We start from the raw sequence: 7,931 nt of genomic DNA on the forward strand, positions 1-7,931 counted from the left end.
TGTTTTGATGTATGCTTGAGTATTGTTTGACTTAAGTATCGCTCAAGTGAATACCGTTTGGTGAGATTGATTGTATTATTGATAATTATTTTGATTAATAATACAAGTTGGGACGTGGGTTTTTCCGCGTCATATATTGAGTGTGTGTTTTGTATTGTTTATTTGGTTCTATACTTGTGTGTGTTCCCCCTAACAAAGGCGGTGCAGAACATATCCTATAATCGATAATTACTAATTATTAAAGTCCTTGAACCAAAATATCTCTGCAAATCTTATCACTTAAATCAAATCAATCATCTCCTAATTTGTAGCAGATCAGACTATGTGACTAAACAGTGATATTATTATATTCAACCCTTCTTCTACAACATAGATCCGGGCTAACATTTATAGCTCGCAAGGATTTTTTTAGAGAAAATTACTCCAATGCAGTCTTAATCATGTTTTGACATAGTTCATTACTCATTACAACTAGTACTAGAGCTGCAAACAAAACCATGAAACTTACGGTGTCAATATAACATAGACTTGTTATTATATATGACATTTCTTAATTAACGATTATGTATTTAAATTTTAAATAGAGCAGTGAATCGTTTAAAACTGAAAAATAAATGTCGAAAAAACTTGTTACTGTATTTATATTTCATACTCACGCATACGATCGCTATAGAAAAGAGACTGGTAAAATCACTATAATAATAAATATACACAAGATATAAATTAATTTTGACTTTATCACACGAGAGGTATGCATTTTTTATGTAACGAGGAGAGTTGTGCAGTTTTAGTTGCAAACAAAATCAAACATGAACATATGTAGAGCATGTTTGGTCTCACTATTTTATTTTTCCATACCCATTTAAAGTAAAAAACATAAGTTTAGGTCATCTATTTTTTTGATCTTTTAAGTAATTGTTGGGCTTAAAATTTTAAGTACACTAGGTTACTTTTCTCCCTCTAATTTTTTTAACTCACTTCTAACCCTAAAAACAAAAGAAGTGGGTAATGGCGATTTTGCAACCCCTTCTTCTTCACTACATATTTTTCACGAATTATACAATTCAAACACCGATCAAGGTCGACGATTATTCTAAATCTTCTCTCGGTCATACTAGACAATATTAACACCTCCACTTTATGAAGCATAAATATATAGATCCGTGTTTCTACTTTGGGTCTTGTCCAATTTGATATTAACAAACTGGGTTTACAAAAAAATTGGACACTACATTATTTCTTCCTAAATTTGGCATCTTCGATTTATTTACGATTTTGTTGAGATAATATTCCTCAACAAATAAGTTTTGATTACTTGAGAATTTTTCGAAAGTTATCGATTTGTTCACAGATCTTTAGCTGTAAAATATTACTAAATTTTTATTATTAACGTGTTTAAATTTGTATTTACAGATGTCTATCACGATTTACAGAATCATTATGGATCGAAAGTTATGCGAGAAATGAATGTGAACGAACATGTTGGCATGTGTCTAATGATTTATGCACATGGTGTTGAAAATAGGTTAATGCAAGAAATGTTTGATCAATCTAGTGAAATAACTAGTAGATCAATGTCACCCAGTCATTGATGTTGTCAATAAACTATAATGTGACATTATAACACCAGCTTGAAATTATACTCCTAAAAATGGATTTCATACACCTCAACATTCACGATATGATCTGTACTTTAAAGTAAGTGTTATAATCAGTTTTTAAATTAATATGAGAAAAAACATTTAAAAATCGTGTATTTATAATTATGCAAGGTTGTATTGGAACTATTAATGGTACTCATGTCAAAGATGTCTTACCAGAATCGAACCGTGTGCCATACATTGGTCGGAAAAATATGCGTTCACAAAACATTCTTGCAGTTTGTGATTTTAATATGTGTCTCACATTGTATGGGCATAATGGGAAGGTGTTGTCCACGATAATCAAATTTCAGGTGAAGTTCTACGTACTAATCTTGAGCTAAAATTTTCACATCACCCAAAATAAATATTATTATGTAGATGCATGTTATTCATATATGCGAGGTTATATAGTTTCGTACAGAAGAACAAGATATTACCTTGAAGATTTTATTAGAACATCTGGTAGCAATGTTTGTCGAAGTCGAAAAAAACGTTTCAATTTTCATTGAGCGAACATTTGGGATGTGAAAACCTAGATTCCCGATGTTAAAAATATAATATATTATTATATATTCACAAATCGATATTGTTACACTATAATTGTCATTTATAATTATATTCGAAAAAATGGTGGGGATGACGCGTTTCAGATTGACGCAAACACAATTGAAGATGATACTGATACTGATAATGATCTTTATTGGGATAGATAGCGAGTTGTAATAACAAGTAAAATATGTGAAAATTAATTTTCATGAAAAATTTATAATTATTTTATTTTAAATTATATGAGTTTACCTTTTTCAATCCAAATATAATTTTAGTTGAAAAATTAATTAAAGGCAAAATTTACTGAACATTAATTCCACTTTAAGTTAATTTACCCAAACACATACATCCAAATTAAAGTCAGATAATCCACTTTTCACCTAAATTGAATAAGTCGCACTTTAAGTAATAAGTAATTATTTTTAAGTTAAGCAAAAAATGGCTTATTCTGTATTGTTCTTTGAATAATATGATAACACGTGTTACTGACAGTAGCACGTACCAACTCACGATCCGTGAGGAATATGATTTTTTTGTTAATATTCAATATTTTTTGTTTTTAATATTAATTAATATAAAATTTAAGAATTTATGTACATAATATATGAATACTAATTTTATATTTTGATGAAAGATAATATATTAAATAATAATTACTCCATTATTTTTAACTATAATCTTCCTTAACCGATAAGCTTCTCTTTTTTTACCATCCTGAGCAGGGATATTGTATGACCACAAAAGAGGGGGATCAAACATAAATTCTAGGTGGGAGAGAATATCCGAAAGAATTGAGATTTAGATCATAATATTATATATGAATCATACGAATTACTTAATCAAGAACTGAGCAACGAACAACCTGTTCGTATATTCACAATTGAGAAAAGAAGAAAAGATGTTTATTATGTTGCTGACGCAATATTCGAATATGATAAAAAGGAACCTGTAACTGGGGTGGTTGAACCCTCATCAGGTTCCCATATACATATAGTGAAAAGAGATATGAATCCGAATCCGGGGTTGGTGGTTTTCTTCAAGGCTCAAGGAATATATAAGGCCCACAAGTTTTTAATTCGATGCTAGGGAATTCATACGAAAGGGGACGATAAATTCTCATTAAAAAAGGTACTCTCTGAACCGAACATAGAGTATGACAGTATTTTTCTATTTTGTATTTAATATATGCTAGCCAATAACTAGTGCGATGCAGAATTGTTTAAATAATTGTAATTATATTTTTTAAGTTTAATATTCTATTATTTAAATTTGTTATATTTTATTAATTATTTTATTTTAATAATCTTAACGTAATTCAATAGGGGAATCATCTTTAATTTAATTTTAACCTTGATTTAGCCTTCAGTTGTACACATTATTTTATTTTAGCCTACAACACATTATATCGACAAAATCCATGTAATTATATTCAAATTTTAATATATTTTATTTAAGTTCATATATTATATAAATTTTTAACCCTAATAAAAGTATATATATATATATATTAGTTGGTCAAATTATTTTTTGATTTTAAAATTTTATCTTGGATTACTATATAAATTTATTTTAGCTCTGATGATAATATATATTATTTTTTGTTTATCCGACCCTATCTTATAAATTAACAAATAGTGTTCAGTTTCGTTTTAATAAAATAATATTATCTCTAGTTTTGTTTTTATAAAATAATTTGGATATTATAAACAGAGAAGAAAATCTTTCGTTATATAAGATCTTTATATCAACCAAATTCAAGTAATTTTATTTACTTTGTTTTAATTATATTTTAGTTCGGATTGAATATTATTTAGTTTTAGACTGGATGGGTAATATATATTTAGTTTTTTTTATTTTTTATTTTAACCCGGATTAGTAGTATTATGTTGTTTAAACATGTATGAATAGTGTATATTATTTTTTTCAATCCCGGGTTGTCATTCCTACCAACCAATTATTCTATTTCTAATCTTGTTTTAGATCAGTTTGATAAGATAACTTTTTTGGCCCGGGTGATTACTACATATATTTTTTTTCTAGCAAGAGACCATTATACATATTTAATTATTTTGTTTTACACCGGCTCAATAGTATAATTTTTTTGGCCCTGGCCAATAGTATATATTATTATTATTTTGTTCCGACTCGAAACCATTATACATATTTAATTTTATTTGTATTTATATAATTATATTGCGAGTATTAGTCTATTAAGAAGAGTGTTTTATTTTAAATATAATTACAAAATTAGATTTACCAAAATAAAGGTGACCAAGGACCAACAATTAAATTTTCAATATTATGTATGTAATAGTATATGAATATAGTTAAACGAATCTTGTCAACAATAAAGAATTTGTTCCTCCTAGAAACCATTATACATATTTAATCCTATTTGTATTTATATAATTATATTGTGACTATAAGTCTATTAAGAAGGGTGTTTTATGTTAAATATAATTACAGATTTAAAGTTACCAAAATAAAGATAACCAAGGACCAATAACCATACTTTCAATGTTTAATAGTATATATATTATCAACGTGATTCGAACCTGAAATAAATGTATAAATAATATTATTATTAAATTTAACGGTTCCTAACTACGTATCTATCAAAACTATATAATAGACGAAATATTAAAAATTTAGTAGTCGGTCGTTCGGTATACTAAAATTTCTTAAGTATCTTTACTTATGATTCATCTAATTTTAAGTTAATTTTCCTTACTTAATTATTTTTTGGACATATTTAATTAAACTTATCTTAATCTTAATCAATATACTTATATAAGGAGAAGAAGAGGGTGTTGAGGTGGTGTCTCTCATACCATCTCAATCTATATTTCTAATATTTTCGCAATTTTAAAATATTAAAGTTATTACAAACTAATATAGAATATATTATATAGAGAGCATTACAAGAACAAAATGACTAAGAGAATAGAGAAGATTTTCATTTCATATATCAAAATCACATATCTTACAATGGTTTATATAGGGCTAGAGTTTGTAGGTTACAAGTAGCATGAAAAGCCAAAGGGTGTAAAATGAAAAGCCAAAGGGTGTGAGAATTAATGGGGTAAGTTGTAAGGTTAAAAGTCATTCAAATATATAACACTCCCCCTTGAATGACTCGTATAAACAACATGCCTCATTAAAACCTTACTAGGAAAAACCCTGTGGGAAAAACCCTAGTGAAGGAAAAAGAGTACATGTATTACACGTGTAATAAAGAGTGTATTATATCTCCCCCTCATTTTAACATGACTATGAAAATCAGCATAGATCTCGAAATTTACGCATCCCAATCTTGTGTACCAGCTTCTCGAAGGAAGATGTAGGAAGTGCTTTTGTGAACAAGTCTGCTGGATTTTCACATGATCGAATCTGACAAACATCAATTTCACCCCTTTGTTGAAGTTCATGGGTAAAGAAGAACTTTGGATCGATGTGCTTTGTCCTATCACCTTTAATGTAACCTTCTCGAGTCTGAGTGATGCATGCTTCATTATCTTCAAATAAAATAGTAGGGCTTCCTTTATTGACTAACAGACCGCATGATTCTCGAATATGATGGACCAAAGACCTTAGCCAAACACATTCTCGACTAGCTTCATGTAGCGCCAATAACTCAGCATGATTCGAAGAAGTTGCTGCAAGAGTCTGCTTTGTAGACCGCCAAGATATTGCGGTATCACCATATGTGAATACATAACCTGTTTGTGATCTTCCTTTGTATGGATCAGACCGATATCCTGCATCTGCATAGCCAACTAATTCCACTTTTGAGTCTTTAGAATAAAATAAACCCATATCCATTGTTCCTCGAAGATATCTAAATATTTGTTTCACACCAGTCCAATGTCTTCGAGTTGGAGCAGAACTATGTCTTGCCAAAAGGTTGACAGAAAATGCAATATCAGGACGTGTACAATTGGCAAGATACATTAGTGCACCAATGGCACTAAGATATGGTACTTCAGGACCAAGAAGTTCTTCTCCCTTTTTTCTTGGGCGGAATGGATCCTTATTCTTTTCTAATGATCGTACAACCATGGGTGTACTCACAGGATATGCCTTATCCATAATAAACCGTTTAAGAATCTTTTCAATGTACGAAGACTGGTGGACAAAAATTCCAGTAGATAAATGTTCAACTTGAAAACCAAGGCAGAGTTTTGTTTTACCCAAGTCCTTCATTTCAAACTCTTTTTTCAAATATTCAATCGTCTCATTAAGTTCATCTGGGGTTCCAATGATGTTTAAATCATCAACATATACTGCAATGATAGTAAACCCCAATTTTGTCCTTTTAATAAAAACACATGGACATATGACATTATTGGTATATCCATCTTTCAAAAGATATTCACTGAGACGATTGTACCACATACGACCCGACTGTTTCAATCCGTATAATGATCTCTGTAATTTAATTGAGTATATCTCTCGGGGTCTTGAACTATATGCTTCAGGCATTTTTAACCCATCAGGGATTTTCATGTAAATGTCACTATCGAGTGATCCATACAAGTAGGCAGTTACAACATCCATTAAATTCATTCGGAGCCCTTCTAGAATTGATAAACATATTAAAAATCTGAATGTTGTTGCATCCATTACCGGGGAATAAGTTTCTTCGTAATCGATTCCCGGTCTTTGTGAGAAACCTTGAGCAACAAGGCGTGCCTTGTATCTCACAATTTCATTTTTCTCATTTCTTTTACGCACAAATACCCATCTATATCCGACGGGTTTTATACCTGCAGGTGTTTGGACAGTAGGTCCAAAAACTTGGCATTTTTCAAGTGATTTCAGTTCAGCTTCAATAGCTTCTTTCCATTTTGGCCAATCATTTCTTCTTTTACATTCATAGATCGATCTAGGTTCATGATCCTCGATTTCCTCAGAAATGTCAAGTGCAGCTGCATATGCAAATATATCATCCATGACAATTTCTTTTCTATTCCACCTCTTTCCTGAAATGACATAATTTATCGAGATCTCTTCATTGTCAACAATTTCAGGTGTTTGATCATCTTTGGAAGACGTCTCTTCAGTGATCATCAATTCTACGATGTCATTTGATGTTCCAGCTTTATTATCAAGTCTCCTTGTTTTTCTTGGAGTTTTATCCTTGGATCCAATAGGTCTACCACGCTTCTGGCGTGCTTTAGACTCATTTGCTAGCATGATTTTATTATCTTCTTCAGGAAGTTTAATCTTACAAGGAACATTAACAGCTGGTATATGTGACTTTGTCACATTTTTGACATCAGTAAATGCATCAGGCAATCTATTTGCGACTTCTTGTAGGTGGATAATCTTTTGAACTTCAAGTTCACATTGATTTGTACGAGGATCATAATGAGACAGGGATGCTGCATTCCACAAAATTTCTTGCTTTTCTTTTTCAAATTTTGTCTTATCTCCCCCTAATGCAGGAAAAACTGTCTCATCAAATTGACAATCGGCAAATCTTGCCGTGAATAAATCACCAGTCTTGGGCTCCAAATATTTAATAATCGAGGGAGAATCAAATCCAATATATACCCCTAATCTTCTTTGGGGTCCCATTTTTGTTCGTTGGGGAGGAGATATTGGAACGTAAACTGCACAACCAAAAACTCTTAAATGAGAGATATTTGGTTCTTTACCATTTACAAGTTGCATGGGGGAATATTGATGATAAGAAGTCGGTCTTAACCGAACTAAAGAAGCCGCATGTAATATTGC

Source organism: Apium graveolens, chromosome 7, assembly GCF_009905375.1.
Source record: "Apium graveolens cultivar Ventura chromosome 7, ASM990537v1, whole genome shotgun sequence".
Taxonomy (NCBI): domain Eukaryota; kingdom Viridiplantae; phylum Streptophyta; class Magnoliopsida; order Apiales; family Apiaceae; genus Apium; species Apium graveolens.